The sequence below is a fragment of the Ursus americanus genome, chromosome 9, assembly GCF_024610735.1.
Source record: "Ursus americanus isolate L20-20 chromosome 9, mUrsAme1.1.p, whole genome shotgun sequence".
NCBI lineage: Eukaryota > Metazoa > Chordata > Mammalia > Carnivora > Ursidae > Ursus > Ursus americanus.
This window is the reverse complement of record NC_142135.1, coordinates 63140449-63158207: the sequence shown is the minus strand read 5'-3', so window position 1 is coordinate 63158207 and position 17759 is coordinate 63140449. Positions and strand designations below refer to the sequence as shown.

Genomic DNA, 17759 nt, shown 5'->3' with positions numbered 1-17759 from the left:
ATTCTTCCTTCCTCTATTCTAATTTATGCCTTCTGTAAATTCTTCTTATCTGAAAATTCCATTACCAGCATGGAGAATATTAAGTAGAGGGAATACTCTTATCTTATTCATACAGTAGTAGTAGTTAATAATAATAACAGCTTTCAAAAACTGAATGTTTACCAATTGCTAAGGACACTATTTACATAATCTCATTTAATAATCACTATAATCCAGTGAGATATTATCTTTGTTTTACAGATGAAGAAATAGGCTCAGATTTATCAACTTGGCCAAGGGCACACAGTTAATAAAAGGAAGTCCTGTCTATTACAAAGCCCATGTTCCTAACAACAGTACTGGGCCCTCCATTATATAGAGAGAATAAAATTGACTCTCTTTGGGGAAAAAAATCTCTTTATCTTCCATACAAATTTCTTTTAAACATTTTGAATGCACAGGTTTTTTGAGATAGTTTCATGTTTACAACATAATGATTCAGTATTTATATATACTGTGAAATGATCACCACAATAAATCTAGTTAACATCCATCACCATACCTAGTTACCAATTTCTTTCATACCAATTTCTTACAAGCTTTAAATCAGAGATTTTTAATTTAATTAAATATATTCTTGACATTTACAAAAAACCTTGCCATTTGCCTCACATAGCCTAGCTTCTACCTCTTGCAGTCTCTGGGCATTGCCACTCTGGTCTCCAGGGGGCACTGTTTCCCCTTTAATATTGTGGCTCAAGCATTTGACTCCCAATTCCCTTAGGTACAGGCAAGACCAGGGAAAATAAACAAAGTTTACAAAGGGCTCAGACGAACAGAAGCCAAATGAGTACAGAGAGTAATATACAACTAGATAATTTGGTTCACTGAATGCAGAGTAGGCATTTCAGTATTTGACACGCCCTACCTAGTTTCCCACTGCATGCACACAGCAGAAGCCTTTTTTTTTTTTCTATCCTGCACTATGTCCTCAAGCAAGCAAAATTCTTCAAAAACTGGCTCCGAGATTGGTAAGGCTAGTCCCAGCTAAGGGCTTCCTTCCAAATTCTAACTTCCAGTGTCAGTATCTGCCTCTCCCTACGTACTAGACATTAAGCATGGCAGCCATCTTCTGGGAAGATGGCATAGTCTACCCCTGGTTCGTAGCTTTACCCTGTTGTTTGGAAATGGTTATCTGTGGGTCTCTCACTCCTCTTCACGTCTTGGCCAGTATGCAAGAGTGAAAGGCCCGGACAGCTTCTATTACATATCTATTACTGCATAACAAATTACTCCAAAACACAGAGGCTTCAAAGAACAAACACTTTTTTTTTTTTTGGACAGGTTCTGTTGAGTAGGAATCTGGGCATAGCTTAGCTGGGTGCCCTTGGCCTTGGTGTCTCTGATAAGACTACAGTCAAGTTTGGCCAGGGTACAGTCATCCCCAGTCTTGAATAAGGGAGAGTCTGCTTCCAAGGTCACTCAAGCTGTTGGCAGGCCTCAGGTTCTTACTCACTGTTGGCCAAAGACATCCCTTCCTTGCTGTGCAGGTCTCTCTGTAAGGCAGCTTACAACATGATAACTGTCTGCCCTCAGAGTGAGTGAGAGAAGACAGAAGCCACAGTCTTTTTATAACCTAATCTCAGAAGCAACATCCTGTCACTTGTGCTATATTAAATTAGTTAGAAATGAGTCAATAAATCTAGCCCACAGTCAACAGGCGGTGAATACCAGGAGGCAAGAACCATCATGGGCCATTTTAGAGGCCTTCTACCACTTCACTCTACCCAAGCCAGTTTTCATGGTTGTGTTTGCAGCAAGAAATCTTTTATTTATTTTTTTTTTTTAGGTAATCTTTACTTTGGGGCTTAAACTTACTACCCCAAGATCAAGAGTAGCATGACTTACTGACTGAGATAGCCAAGGTGCCCCTACAGCAACAATCTTGAGAGATAAAGTAACATCTCCCTCTGGGACAAAGAAGCTGACTTAGCTTTTTGCTTGCTAGAAAAACAATGGGTTCCCCAAGCTCACTTTTCCCCCACTGAACACAAACTCACTGCATGTGTAACATCTATCTGGGTGCCTTGGTATCACACCTGGGGAACTTGGGGGGCAAGAGGAATTGATATGAACAAGTCATACTTTTTATGCTGTGCTGTGGGTAAAACAATTTTTTTTCTCTGAGACTCAGATGTCTCATGTCTTCTTTCAGTATCTGTGAAACAGTAAAGGCTAACTTATTGGCTTGTAAGTGGGATAAAATCAAATTGCACACCTGACAGTTTGACTCAATAGCACAATTCAGAATTGTATACAGGCCCTGGGAGACCAGCATTCATACAAGAGGTCTACATACATAGTATTCATTTTATTTGACAAACACCTATATGCCAGGTAATTTATTCTAAGGGTTTATGAATATAAACTCATTTGATCCATGAGGCAGACACTGTCAAAAATCCCTGCTTTACAGATGAGGAAGATGAGGCCCAAAGATGTTGAGTAACTTGCTTCAAATCATACTGCTCATAAGTGTCTGAGCCTCCTTATTCAAACAGAAACAACACAAACAACCTGGCTTCAGCACGCATTGATCCCAGTGTATCGTGCTAACTGGGTTCAGAGTTGGCAAGGGCTGGAGCAGAGAGAAGATGGGGGAAATGACAAAGTAGAGAGTCAATTCCTCAAAACATTTGTTGAAATCATCAATTTAGAGTTTTTTTTATTCCTAACATAGTAACATATTGTCTTGTTTCAAAGGATATTCAAAGGATAAACTACCAATCGTATTGATTAACGCTTTGATTTCGTGTGCTATATTTGACTTCTTAGGATTCGATTTAGAACATTTGTTCTATATTCCGACTATGAAGGTTAAAATGAATTATCCACACAAAAATCTGAACATGGAGTTTATAACCGCTTTATTCATAAGTGCCCAAACTTGGAAGCAACCAAGATGTCCTTCAGGAGGTGAATGGATAAACTCTGGTATATCCAGACAATAGAAAATTGTTTAATGCTAAAAAGGAATGAGCTATTAAGCCATAAAAAGATTGGGGGGGCTTTAATGCATATCACTAATTAAAAGAAGCCAATCTAAAAAGGTTAATTTCTTTGATTCCAACTGTATGACAATCTGGAAAGGGCAAATCTATGGCGATAGAAAAAAGATCAGTGATTGCCAGGGGTTGGGAGGAAGGGAGGGATGAATTGGCAGAGCTTAGAGGATGTCAGAGCAGTGAAACTATTCTGCATGGTACTCTAATGGTGAAAACATGTTATTAGACATTTGCCCAGCCCATAGAATATGTAACAACAAGAGTGAACCCTAATGTAAACTACAGACTTTGAATGACAATGATGTGTCAGTGTAGGTTCATCCATTACAAGGAAAGTACCACTCTGGTGGGGGGCAGGGGTTATCTGAGAACTCTCTACGTTCTGCTCAATGTTGCTGTGAACCTTAAACTGCTCTAAAAAATAAAGTCAATTTTAAAAAATGCTTTGAAAATGACAGTGTACTTTAAAATGTAAATATTATTAATAGTGTAAGAATGTGTAGTAAGTTTTTGTTAACCTCGCTCTCTACCTGGCCATGTCCCCCATGCTCTTCCTGCCTGTGACCTCCTCCTTTCCTTAGCAAGTGTAAATGGCTTGGCCCCCACTTGGCCTCTCTTCCTTTGCTCCATTGTCCTTTTCTTGAACCTTCCCAACCCAGGTTCATTCCGGCTGTCTGTCTCCTCCATGGCTTTATCACGGCTGCAGAGCTCGGCTGCAGAAAAACCACAATGGTGAAATGATATGTATCGTACAATTTGCATTCTCCTACATCAGCTCATCCCTCGGTGTTTCCTGTAACTATTTCTGTATTTCTCAAACCAGAGCTTTCTGCTTAAAATATGTATCAGTAAGTTTTAAGTGTAGTTTGCCTTTGTGATATTGTACTATTTTGTATAAATAAATATTTTCGAACTCTTAGGCCATTTCTTCCTACCCTACAGATATTATATGTCAGCCTTTTTGTATATATATAAAATTGGATTCATGTTATTAAGCTGTTTTCTATTAAAACAAAATAATCTGGCTTCTAATGAGCACGCATATCAATGATGATTCACCCAAAAATACTTATGAATTAGCAAACCCAGGCGGTTGATGTGTTTACAGTTGCTGTAATTATTGGTGTCTTTAAGAAGATTCTGTGGAACAGTTGAGTAATATTCCCTTCTCCAATGTGCCTCAATGCCCTGGAATAAGCCTCCCTTGTTCTTAGATTAGGGTATCTTTTCACTCAATGAGCTCAATCAAAATCTAATTCAAACCTTTCCACATGTCTTTTAGCAAGACTACAGACCACTCCCTGAGTCCCAGAGATCAGTACTAGTGGTCTCAAATTGGTAGCCCATGGGGCAAATTTGCTTGATAGATGTGGCTCATTTGGCCTGCACAGTGTGTTAACAAAATCCTAATTCATTCCTAGCATTTTGAAATTACACCATTTCACATTAAAATGTATATTGCTAGCTTTTATTGAAAAATTAATAGGGGCACCTGGGTGGCTCAGTCAGTTAAACGTCTGCCTTCAGCTCAGGTCATGATCCCAGGGTTCTAGGATCAAGCCCTGCATCGGGCTTCCTGCTCAGCAGAGAGCCTGCTTCTCCCTCTCCCTCTGCTGCACCCCCTGCTCATGCTCCCTCTGTCTCTCTCTTAAATAATTAAATAAATAAAATCTTTTTTTTTAAAAAAAGAAAAATGAATAGATCTGGCAACATTGGGCCTATGTGCTCACCTAACAACAATCAGCTGGTGGTAGCCGTCAGCTGTCCCTTTGAGAGGGAGGCACCTCTCGCCACTCACGAAGACTGATGGTCAGTTACCATTTATCATCTCATGTTCACCTCTTCCGACACTTACTATCTCAGGTGCCTCCAGGTGCTTCAGGCATTCAGTTTGTAAACTCTTCTATACCTGGTCCTTGCTGCCTTTCATCCAGCACCACCCGTTGACTCTGTGGTGCTCTAGAAAGACCATGGGCTTCAATTCAAATGGACTCAGCTCTGCCACTTACCTGCTGTGTGCCCTGGGTAGGGTTATTTCACCTCTTTGAACTTCTGTTCCTTTATCTGTGAAAAGGGGGATAAAGACGGTATGGTTATGTGGATTAAAAGAAATAATGGGAGCACCTGGGTGGCTCAGTTGGTCAATCTTGAATCTGGCTCAGGTCATGATTTCAGGGTCGTGAAATCGAGTCCTGTGTTGGGCTCTGCACTCAGCCGGGAATCTGCTTGAGATTCACTCTCTTCCTCTCCATCTACCCCTCCCCCCACCATGTGCACACACAAGCACTCTTACGCTATCTCTAAAATAAATAAATAAATCTTAAAAAAATAAATAAAGGCAATAATGTACACAATGTGCTTCTGATAGAGCCAAGAAGAGGCAGGAAGGACTCGGTGAGTACGGCCTGCCTCCTTTGACAACGTCTGAGCTCACCTCTCAAGAGGTGACAGGGCTACTCCTGTAAGTCTCCAGCATGGCCAATTCATGACTAATTTGTATGATACTCTCAGGTGTCTAGATACAAATAAAAATTTAAGAAACAAGGGGTACCTGGCTGGCTCAGTTGGTAGAGCATGTGACACTTGATCTTGGGGTCCTGAGTTTGAGCCCCATGTTGGGGACAGAATTTAGTGAAAAAATAAAATTAAATTAAACTTTAAAAATAATAAATAAGTAAAATATAAGAAGACAGATAGTACTTAGGTAACATTTATATTCTATAATTGTCATCTGCCATCATCAAGGAACCATAATGGGTTAAGTTGGAGGCCAACGGCATTTCTATTGCTTGGAGAATAATCCTATGGCATGGTAAATCGAACTCTTGCAATTAGTTATATAAAGAAAACAAAAATGAAAAAGTTTGTGCGTTGGTATGTTTTCCAAAACTGGGGGGAACAGTTCTCTATATGACACACTTGTTCTCACACTGTAACTTGTAGAGTTCCTGATGTGTCTATATATCTAACTTGCTTTTTATATGCTGCTGTAACAGATTACCACATACTTAGAGACTTAAAACAACACAAATGTATGATCTTATAGCTCTCTAGGTTTGAAGTCTGACATTGGTGTCACTGAGCTAAAATTAGTGTGTCAGCAGGGCTGCACTTTTTTGGGGAGGCTCTAGGAGTGAATCCCTTTTTTTTTGCCTTTTCCAGCTTCTAGAGGCCACTCACATTCCGTAGCTTGAGGCCCCTTTCTCCACCTTCAAAGCCAGCGATCTTGTATCTCTCTAACCATCCTTCCATAGTGAAATCTTTTTCTCTAACCCTTCTTTTGCCTTCTTCCTCTTCACTTTTAAGGAACCCTTGTGATCTCATTGGACCCACTCAGAAAATCCAGGATATTCTTCCTATCTTAAGGTCAGCTGATTAGCAAACCTAATTCCATCTGCAACCTTCTTTTTTAAAATTAATTTTAAAAAATTGAGGTACAATTAACATATGACATGTTAGTTTCAGGTGTACAGCATAATGATTCAATATCTGTATATATTGCTAACTGATCACAAGTCCAGTCGACATCCATCACCACACATAGTTATAACGTTTTTCTTGTTATAGAAAATTTAAGATCTACTCTCTTAGCAACATTCAAATATACAATACAGCATTATTAACTATAGTCACCTACCGTACATTACATCCCATGACTTACTCATTTTATAACTGGAAGCTTGTACCTTTTGACCACCTTCACTCATTTTACCTACCTGCCCTCACCACTGCTTCTGGCAGCCACCAATCCGTTCTCTGTTATCTGAGCTCATTTTTGTTTTGGTTTAGATTCCATAATAAGTAAGATTATGTAGTATTTGCCATTTCTTGTCTGACTTAATTCACTTAACACAATGGCCTCAAAGTCTATCCATATTGTCCTCGCAAACTTAATTCTTTGCCGTGTAATTTAATGTATTTACAGGTTCCAGGAACTAGGATGTGGATATCTTTCAGAGGCCTACCGTAATTAGTAGGTACATTACTATGAATTTATCTTACTTATTCTTCACAACAACCTTATGAAGTAGGAACTACTTTTACAAATAAGAAAACTGAGGCTGAGGAGTTAATAAATGTGCTTGGGTCCAGAGCTGGTAAGTAGCAGTGAAATTCAAACCCAGAGCTAATTTCCTCTAAAGCCATGTGCTTAATCACTACACTATACTGAAACTTGTTCAAATGACATTTTCTATTTTCTTTTTATTTATCTATTTTTAAAGATTTTATTTATTCATTTGACTGAGAGAGACACAGCCAGTGAGAGAGGGAACACAAGCAGGGGGAGTGGGAAAGGAAGAAGCAGGCTCCCAGCGGAGGAGCCTGACGTGGGGCTCGATCCCAGAACGCCGGGATCACGCCCTGAGCCTAAGGCAGAGGCTTAACGACTGTGCCACCCAGGCGCCCCTCTATTTTCTTTTTTTAAAATTAAAAAAAATTTTTAAAGATTTTATTTATTTATTTATTTGAGGGGGGGAGGGGGAAGAGGGTGAGAATCTCAAGCAGACTCCGTACTAAGCATGGAGCCCAAAATGGGGCTCCATCCCCTGACCCTGAGATTATGGCCTGAACTGAGATCAAGAGTCAGATGTTTAACCAACTGAGCCACCCAGGTGCCCCTCCTTCCATTTTCTATGAAAATGATTATTATAGTGAAAACTGGATTTGGGGGGGGGCAGTGTATTAGCCCAAGGAGTATATATGTATCAGTTAAAATTCAAATAAAGATATTGTCTCTTTATTGCCTTAATGTGCTGCTTATATTTTCCAAAATGAATTTTATATGATCACAGCCTTTTGTAACTAAGTCTGACTTCATACTATGCCCCAAATTGTTAATACCACTTGGTTGGTTTTTTTTTTCTAATTAATTAATTTATTTGACAGGAAGAGAGAGGGAGAGAATGAGCAGGGGGTAGGGGCAGAGGGAGAAGAAGACTACCTGCTGAGCAGGGAGCCCTATGTGGGGCTCCATCCCAGGACCCAAGGATCACGACCTGAGCCGAAGGCAGACGCTCACTGGCTGAGCCACCCAGGCGCCCCATACCACTTGCTTTTAAAAAGTCAAACAGATATAGTTTCTTCCAAAGGCTGTGAACTTTGATTTTGCTTATTTGCAGAGTTTAAAAGTAAATGAGACCCCAGGTAGTTATGTGATTCAGTTTCTTGCCTTGAATACCTCACAGCCCCACTTTTTTTCTTTTTTTTTTTTTAGGGAAATGTTATTGGATTCCATTGTAGGAGTTTAATTTCTATGATCTTAGCAGCTTTTTCTTCTACCTGTTTTTCATGATTGTTCTCTAATGCAAATAACTAGCAATTAAAAGTAATTTATCCCAGTCATGAGTTGAAATTACAAGTAATGAGATAAAATTTTAAAGAGGTGGTTGAAGCCAAATAGCATGCTTGTAAAACTTTCAAACGACATGGTATCAGGCTTGGAGAAACACACCAGGCAAAAGTGGTGAGATAGGTAGAAAAGGCAATGTACTGAGGAATACATTCAATAATGAATGCACTCCACATCACATAAGGAAAAAATCAGTGAGTTTTTCTCATTCTCTGTCAAGGATATAAAATCCCCTTGAAAGCACAATGCATGTTTGTACCTTGAACCTTCCCTCTGTCTTAACACGGTGCTTTGAAGAGAAAATGTTTGTTGAATCAATGATATTTATATTTACATATGATTGCATCAAAAGCACCCTGCAGATATCTAGAAGAGAAAATAAGTCATAAAAGGTTTATTTAAACTACATAAAAACTAAGTGGGTCTTCAAATGACCAGTTTCAAATTCAAATCCCCCTGTACAGCAAATCGTTATCTATGCCAAGGGCTGGGAGTGGGAGTAGGGGAAGGTGCTGAGAAACAGGTGATTCTGTGAAGATTGTAGGAACAGTTCTTTATTACCTTCTTCATAAGTGATTTAAACTACTCTTGGTGGGTGGGGATAATGTTTTTAATTTCTACCTCTCTGAGCCTAGCATAGTAGCTGGCATACACTAGGTACTCAACAAATCGTTACTGAATGGAGAAGAAAGCAACAAAAGGCATAATTCTCAGATGACACCAAACCAGAATGCACACATGTATAGATTACGTATTTGTGACTCCCTATACTAATATATTGAACACGTTGTAAAAAGGAAGCTCCAAATTTAAAAACATGACATAATCACTATACTTTAAATAATTTAATGGCATTTTATTAATAGTATAAAGCCTTTCTGGGATCATGACCTGAGCTGAAGATGGAAACCTAACCGACTGATGCACCCAGGTACCCCTAACTTCTTTCTTTGTAGACAAAACAAATAGACATTGGAGTATTTTCTTTCTGAACCGTATTGGCTTGTCTTGACTACACTCAGGATGTACACCTTCCACCTTGGATTTTTTTTTTGACTTAACAAATATGATGAAATGTAAAATCACTCAGGAAAAGTACGTTTTGATAAAATAGGTAGAGGGATAATAAAAACAACCTCTTAAATATAATGCAAGAAAACATAAGTAGGCTAAACAAGAATTTCGAGTTTAGATTTTAAAATCTGATAATGATGAAGTGTAATTTTAAATGTAATTCTAAGTTGCAATATAGGGGTGTGAATTGAAGAGCTGTGACAGAATGTTCTCACTGTATTAAGGACTTACCTGATCTTTTATACAGTTCCATGTCTCATACTGGGCATCTCATCTAAAGAAGAATGTGGAGAATTTGGAAAGAATTCATATGAGAGTCATACAACAAACAAACAAAAAGAGGTGTGAGAAAAAGTTAAAAGAACTGAGGTTGTTTATTCTAGAAAACCTAGAGAATTTAAGGGTCTTCCAGTATATGAAAAGTTATAATCTCTTAAGGTCTATTTAAGTCTTTGACCCATCTGGTTGAGACAGACACAAATGCCTTAGAGAATTAGTTGCAGAAATAACAGCAACACACTTTTTTAAGCCAGAGAGTACTAAGCCTTTGCATTTGAAATGGGTTCAATCATTCATTGTACATAATTAACAGTAACTGAGTCACCAAATGAATAGTGTTTAAGAAAAGCTATTATTTCCTACTGATAAGCAACTAAAATAATTGTTCTCTTCAAAGTCCACCTAGTAGGTTTGAGCTCAAAGACCTAATATGATTCTCTGAGGAACATAGTAACTGCTGACACGACTTATGTAAATAAGTTATTATCAACTATTAACAGATGTAATTTATGTATGTAACAGACTATCCAAACAAGAGACAGTAAAAAAAAAAAAAAAAGAGAGAGAGAGAGAAAGTAAAAAGGGCAGGGGCGCCTGGGTGGCACAGCGGTTAAGCGTCTGCCTTCGGCTCAGGGCGTGATCCTGGCTTTATGGGATCGAGCCCCACATCAGGCTCCTCTGCTATGAGCCTGCTTCTTCCTCTCCCACTCCCCCTGCTTGTGTTCCCTCTCTCGCTGGCTGTCTCTATCTCTGTTGAATAAATAAATAAAATCTTTAAAAAAAAAAAAAAGAAAAGAAAAAAGGGCGATTTGTATTTTGTTCTTGATACTCATAATAACTAGATTGGAAGACAATGAGGTTTCCTTAATTTCCTTAGTAGGGAAGGATAATAGTTTTACTTCAGATAATTAATGGTCTTAGCAAGATTTAAAGTAATTTCTAGCAACTTCTTATCGAAAAGCTGTGCCAGCAATGTAAGTGTTCTGATTTCTTAACACGACCCCTTGATTTTTCTCAGGAGTCTAACAGAGAAAGTGAAAAAGTCCTGTGATCTAAAGGACCTTATATTTGACCCTAACGTAGTCTTGCTTTAAAATGGTTTTCACTTTGTTACAAAACACACTTGAACTTCAGGCACTTCAGTTCTGAGTTTGAACATGGCTAATTTGGTCCAACAAAAATGTTGAGCTTTGGGCCATTCCCACCCCCAACACACAACATGAGTACACTCTGAACCATTTTCTAAATGAAGGAAAGAATTGGGCTCTGTGCCAAGGTGGTATAAACCAGTGTCAATATTCATCAATTCCCATGAGTATCTGAGTTTTTCTAACTATCCCTTGGGTGGCTTTGTATTGTACTAAATTGTTTTGCTCATAAAATGCAATAAATTAGTCACTTTAATTCTCATATTCTTACCTATTTTACGGCAGGCTTTATGGGTTAACTCTTTCCTGAGCCGATTCATGGCTTGGATTATCCTTAAACTATACTCCCAAGGAAAATGGTTTTCTTTTTCTGAAGTTGTGGGATGCTGCGATTGGTATACCGAAGGATAAACATAGCTGGAAACTATAGCAACAACTCATAGTGTCTGACCCACTTAAGGAGATGGGTTTGTACTAGAACGAAGGAAAAGGCGCTATGAAAGCAGTACAAATAATATGAATCAAAAACATCTTTCCTTTTGTAATCATGTGGTTGGTAGCACTATTCTTCTCTAGTCTTGTCGATTTATCTGCTATAAAACAAATATTCGAGTGAATGCTGGCTCTCACTTCCGTTACCAACTGACTTATGAATAGAAGCCATTCAGGTCCCATTGCTGTCATTTTATAACATTTTCTCCCTATGGGAAGTGATATTTCTTATATTGTTATGCTCCTCAACTCTTCCAAAGTTATAATGAAAGAACTACAAATAATAGAGGATTTTATTAGGATATAAAAAGTTGTGATCGTTCCTTATCAGGCACGAGTTTAGGGAAAAGGTTTTCCATGTTGAAGAATAGGTGAAAACCAAGCACTCATCTCATTGGATATATTACCAAAAAAAAAAAAATACTGTATTCTCTTGTTAGGTAGTTGTTTGTCTTTATTTTTAATATTTGGGTCAATAGTTTATAGTATCGCCAGTCCAATTTTCTAAAGTTCTGAACATAACTATATCTTAGTATTTCTTTTATGATTTTTTCTTATTACTTTTAGGATTTCTCTTTAAAAAATTCCCCCCAAACTCTAAAATTTGACCATTCTTTAGACTAGTACAAAAGGAATCTAAAATATTGGCATTTTTATATCTGTGTTAGAGCTAATCACAATGATGACAAGAGCAATCAACCGATACTATGTTCCTAGGCATTCTACCAAGTTCATTTGATCCTCCTAGCAATTTCATAAGATAAGCACTATTATTATCTCTGTTTCACTGAGGAGAGAAAAGTACTATTATCCTATGTTACTGATGAAACCAAAGCTCAGAGAGGTAAAATAATTTGCCAAAAATAGAAAGTGGCAGAGCCAGAACTTAAACCTGAGTCTGTCCAATTCCAAAGCCTATGCTTATAATCTGTACATTACAGATAAAGCAGATGAACAGAATATTTGCCCTATCTGCATGAATAGAGTCATATTTCCAAACAAAATATTGGAACCCACAGTCTAAACAAAAAACTTTTTTCCGTTTTAAAATTTTATATATATGAAACCTTTTATAAAAGCATAAATATCAGCTAGACATTTAGCTGAACATTCAACAACTTTTCTTTTACAGTATAAACTTAAAGAAATTGGAAACATAATGGAACATGGAGATATGATCTGTATCTATAGATGAATATGATTAATCAAAGTGATCAGCCTTAAAGTGTGCCTTTAAAATTAATTTTAAGTGAAAAAGCCCTTTAATGTGAAGTTTGTGAATATATTTACAACCTCTGGTATTCTGAGAAATCAAGCTAGTGAATTGCAGCTCTCAGATTCTAAATGCAAAATACCCAACATCTTATCAGTTGAATGTGGCTCATCCCCCTTCTTGTCTTAAAATTTTGTGGGAGGTGGTATGTATGCATGTATGTGTGTGTTCTTCACAGCAGGAAGACATTTATTCTGGAAATGTAATGGCTCCCAGATGGTTGTTTTTTTGTTTTTTTGGTTTTTTTTTTAAGAAGGAAGGAAGGAAGGAAGGAAGGAAGGAAGGAAGGAAGGAAGGAAGGAAGGAAGGGAAGGAAAGGAAAAGCTGAAATGTTGGGCACCTGGGTGGCTCAGTCGTTAGGTGTCCGCCTTGGGCTCAGGGTGTGATCCTGGCATTCTGGGATCAAGCCCCACATCAGGCTCCTCCGCTGGGAGCCTGCTTCTTCCTCTCCCACTCCCCCTGCTTGTGTTCCCTCTCTCGCTGGCTGTCTCTCTCTGTCAAATAAATAAGTAAAATATTAAAAAAAAAAAAAAAAGAAAAGTTGAAATGTCGTAGCCTGGTATGTATCTCTAAAGTGAGAATGATGTCACTATATTTGGAGTTTATTGACACAAAATTTTCTTTTGTCTGAAAAATTTTTCAGCATGCTGAATATGGTTTTAATTAAGAGATACACTGATCATTTGTTGATTTTGTTACAAGGGAGGAAATTCTGTAGCTTCTCTGTGCCTCATTGTGTGGATCACAATGAAAACATGCAAAGGACCATGGCAGTGTGTTGATTTGTATCTCCTGTATTTTACATCTACTTCTGTATGCCACTGAAAATCATTGTTCAGAAAGTTCCGCAGGATTATTATGTTTTGAAGTAAAAAAATGTTGGATTCACAATTCCTTTTCTTTAAGAAGGAGAAGGCCATACTGTGTTAATTGACATTACAAATGAATATTCTCACCTTTACCTGTGGGTTAAATTTTTTAATATTATTTTAAAACATAAGGAAATATCCACTGAATTTAGGGAAGCCACACATAAATGCTGGCTTCTCTAATTACCTTTGGAAGATTATTTGTTCATAGATTTATGGCATATTCTCTGGAATCGTATGATCTGAAGTATAGACCATCGCCTCAAAATCTAAAACATGATATAGACATGGTAATCTTTATATAGTTGTTTTAGTCTATCTTCAAGTGATATCTGATAAAACTTAAACCACAGTAGTGTTGTGGGGCAAACGACAATCCCACTCTTCTTCCAAATCCTAACCACTTTCTTCCACGTCCACTGAATCATGTCATTCTTAGTTTTCCACTCACCTTCTTTACCTCTCTTTATCTGGAAAAAAGGAGACAAATAAAATGCAACTAAAATGCAACTTCCATATGTAAAGAATAAGAAAGAGTAGTAAGAAACTGTGAAGTGTGACCTCAGCTGACTTGGAGATTAATGGGAATGCAAAAAAAAGTGGACTTGGAAAATGTGTGGAAAGGAAATTTCTCTGTACCCAGGATCCACCAATTTCTGACCTATCTATAAACACAAAAGCCAAAACGTTGCTGATGAAAAAAGGTAGAAAACTTCAAATAACACTAAATGAAACATAGTTGTTCCCCTAAATTTTCTGGGTACTTATTTCACTTCCCTGAGTCTCCAATTTACACCCAGCCGCAGGCCCACCAGGCCGTTCCCGGGCTGACTCTTACTGCTCCGGCTGTCCAGCGGTCCTGCTCGCGGCGGACGCCAGGGTCGTCTCCAGCCGGCGGCCGGGCGCGTTGGCCCACGCGGCTCTCCGGCCCCAGGGCAGCAGTCACTGTCAGCCGAGCAGCAGGAAACACCGAGGAGCCCCAGCCTCCACACAGGATCCACCGGTGTCCCCTGAACTTTGCGCACACGGCGAAGCCGGAGGCAGACCGCGCGCTGTGGCCGGGCTTTCGCCGGGGGTCGAGCCGCGGCGGGGCTGAGCAGAGGCCGCCCAGCCTGCGGCTCCAGCCGGGCGCCGGCAGCCCCCAGCTTCGGCGCGGGCGCCCTCCCGCCGCGCTGCCGGCCGCCCGGCTCTACCGGGCCGCCCGGCACACTGCGGGAGGAGCCGCCGGCCGCCGTGACGCGTCAGGGAGGAAACGGCGGCGCCCGGCGGCCCTGCGGGGAAGGAGGAAACGCGAGTGCGCTCGGCTCCGCGCCCGCCGCGCCAGGAGGCAGCACCGTGGAGCGGGGTAGGTGCGGGGCCTCTGGGACCCAAGGCGGGTGGGCCGGCCGCAGGGTCCGCGCGCGTCCGGGCCGCACTCGGAGCCCCCCGGGCGGGTGAGACGGGGCGGGGCGAGCGGTGCCCGGGCCTCGACTGCTGCCTCTTCTCGGAGCAAACGTGACTTTCCTGGGTCTTTGGGCAGCTCCCCTGACCCCCCAGCCCGAAAACCTCCGAGTTGGCGGAAGGGGAGAAGCAATACCCCCGGCCAGCCCCCGACTCTAAGAGTTTGTGGTCTGTTTCCTCGAGGTGAATTCAGAGTCTGCCTTTTGATTCCTAAACGCTCGAGCCGTGTCGGTGGACGGACATTGTTAACCCGGTGCGCAGCCTCCCAGCTTAGGGGAGCCGGGAACTGCGGGGGGGGGGGGGGCACCCCCACCTGAGGTCGAAGGAGGGTGCGAGTCACCTGCGGCTATCGGGGACGGAGGAGGCCCCGGGAGTGGAGGGCACGGGAATGAATCTTTAACCTGTTGTCAGCGGACTGAAATCTGAGATTAATGCGTTACTACCCTTAAGTTCTCTGTGATTTAAACCCTTTCCGTCTCCTTTAAAGTGAATTTGGCTCTATTGATTCCCACAGCTTTAGTGTTGATATGTACCATCTAGAGTGCTCTGAGATTTTTAGATTTGTCCTTTTTAGTGGTGGTTAGTTGGGAAGATAGAAAAGAGAAAGAACTCATCTCTTGAGACTTAAACTCTTTCATCATTTAATTTTGCACAGTAATTTCTGAACCATGAGTAGAATTTTGGTCCTGCGCAAGAGACTATATACTTGAGATGCAGGTACACTTGAGATGAAGGAATACACATAGAGCACTATAGTTCCCAAATCTTTATTTAAAACCATTAGACTGTTGTGTTTTGACGCTCTACTTTGTCTCTACGTTGAGGATTTACCCAACCTATCTGGGAAGTGACTTATTTACTCAATAAACACTTAAATGGTTCTTACCACGTGCCTGGGCTCCTTTTTAGTGTTTTATAAATATTAACTCAAATTGTTAACACAAAATATTAAATTATAGCGGTACCAGCAGTGAAGAGGTTGTGTGTACTTAAGTTCCCCAAATGTCATTGCGAGAGCTTAGAAACATTAGAGGAAGTTTCAGGCATATTTTAGGGACTGGGTGTGCCTTCTGGCGCACTTGGCTACCACTCCTGTAAGACAAGCCGCCACCCCTTCACTCCCTGGGGGAAGGGAGTCTGGAGCTATGGGAATGAGACCTCTTCCTTGCAGATCTCCGCCAGATCCCTAGCATCATCCGACTGTAAGACAGTCTTTCTCATCCACCATAGTGCCCATCATTAGCTAACTCCAGAGAGACCAGAACTTCCCCCTTTTCCAACTGCCCCTACATGGAGCCTAATTTTGGTTTTAAAAGGAGCTTTGTTCCTATCTGACAGTTGATGAAACCATAGTTTAGTGAAACGTACTATAAAATAGACTGCTTTTGCTTGTACACGTCAACGTAACAAATAATGCTTCGTAATTTTACTGCCCTTTGCTATTGGTAACATTGAGTTGATAGATCAACCTGGTAGGTGTCCATTTTGTGATTTGCAGACATATAGAGAGAATATTTTTCTAGAATAAAGTACCCTCTTCAAATGAGTCCTTGGCCTGATGGTAAGATTGGTAGAGACCCAAAATGGTGAATCATGGTTTTTGTCATTATGGTGATTATCAATTTGATTTCAAAATCTGCATGTCATACTAGCTTTCTCTTTCTAGATTTCTCTATCTCCCATTTAAATTTCCAGAGAGATGATTAAATGAGACTCTGAGCCTTATTTAATAGGATTATGAGCTGTCTCCTGGAAGCAGGAAAGCTCACTTTTCCTCTGATACAATTTATGGTACAACAGACAGTGGCATTCATGAACTCAGTTCAGTGAAATGACTACTAACGCTTTCATGGTTTACAGAGTGCTTCCAGATAAATTTGTGAAGTTGGCAGCCATTTTTTATTCCTGTTTTTACAGATGAGGAAACTGAGGCATAGAAATGTAAAATGTTTTAGCCAGGATTGTACAGCTGGTGGGAGAGAGAGCTTGAATAGAGAGCAGGTATGTGAACAGTGCCTGGCATACGCCAGCCTGTAATTAACATTGTGGAATGAATGATTCCAAATGACTTCGGATTTCTTGCTCTTTCCAAACATTATGCTTCTCAAATACTGTAATTGACTTATGCCTAAGAGATTTCCGGGCCTATACCAATGTCTCTCAGTTACTTCGAACAGTATCTGATACAACAAACATCTTTTCCACTAAAGAGATGAGGATGCCCGTGGACTCATTTCTTAGGATTTGTCAACTCTGGTTTTTGAAAAAGCAGTAGGTTGGTTATTTAGTTCTCTTCTCAGACATCTTTCTTTTTTCCTGTGATTTGAAGATAGTTTAGATTGGAGGTATGGTTTCATTCTTTGCGTCGACAGCTTCCTTCTCTCTCCCTGCTCATTGAAGGTCATTTTTAAGGACTACAAATCACTGTAGGTTTTCAGTGTCAGTGAACTCCATTAAGCTACTTAGATTTATGATCAGGTTCAAACACAATGATCATAGGTATTGTCATTTTTTTTAAGCACCTGACACTACTACTGTGTTTTTTGAAATGTTGTAAGTACTTTAGTATAAAGGGTCTCTTTTTAAAAAGTTTTATTTATTTAAGCAATCTCTACACCCAACAGGGTGCTGGAACTCACAACCCCAAGTTCAAGAGTCGCACACTTTCTGACTGAGCCAGCCAGGAGGCCCTAAAAGGTCTTTAAGAAAAAAAAAAAGACCAAAAAACCCCTCAACTATTTATGTCCTTCCAGTATAATCTCTGTTTCCTAAAGTATGTGACCTGCAGAG

General features: G+C 40.0%; 1 protein-coding gene and 1 long non-coding RNA gene across 5 annotated transcripts in view; one reads left to right on the top strand and one right to left on the bottom strand.

Annotated features, from left to right (window-relative positions):
- Window positions 1-2264: 2264 nt before the first annotated feature.
- On the bottom strand, window positions 2265-14452 carry LOC123786685 (uncharacterized). The gene is made up of 5 exons (XR_006778049.2): window positions 14368-14452; window positions 13001-13154; window positions 9700-9742; window positions 5054-5108; window positions 2265-3757 (listed from the first exon to the last, which is right to left on the bottom strand). It is a non-coding gene; the product is annotated as an uncharacterized LOC123786685 (long non-coding RNA).
- Window positions 14453-14475: 23 nt separating this feature from the next.
- SGK3 (serum/glucocorticoid regulated kinase family member 3) overlaps window positions 14476-17759 on the top strand; it is a 130772-nt gene continuing 127488 nt past the window's right edge. For 2 of the 4 annotated variants that reach the window (XR_015725832.1, XM_045788996.2), the window contains exon 1: window positions 14476-14874. The gene's annotated coding sequence lies outside the window, so the exon portion shown is untranslated. The remainder of the gene's footprint in view (window positions 14875-17759) is intronic. The other 2 variants (XM_045788997.2, XM_045788994.2) reach the window with 2 other exon arrangements.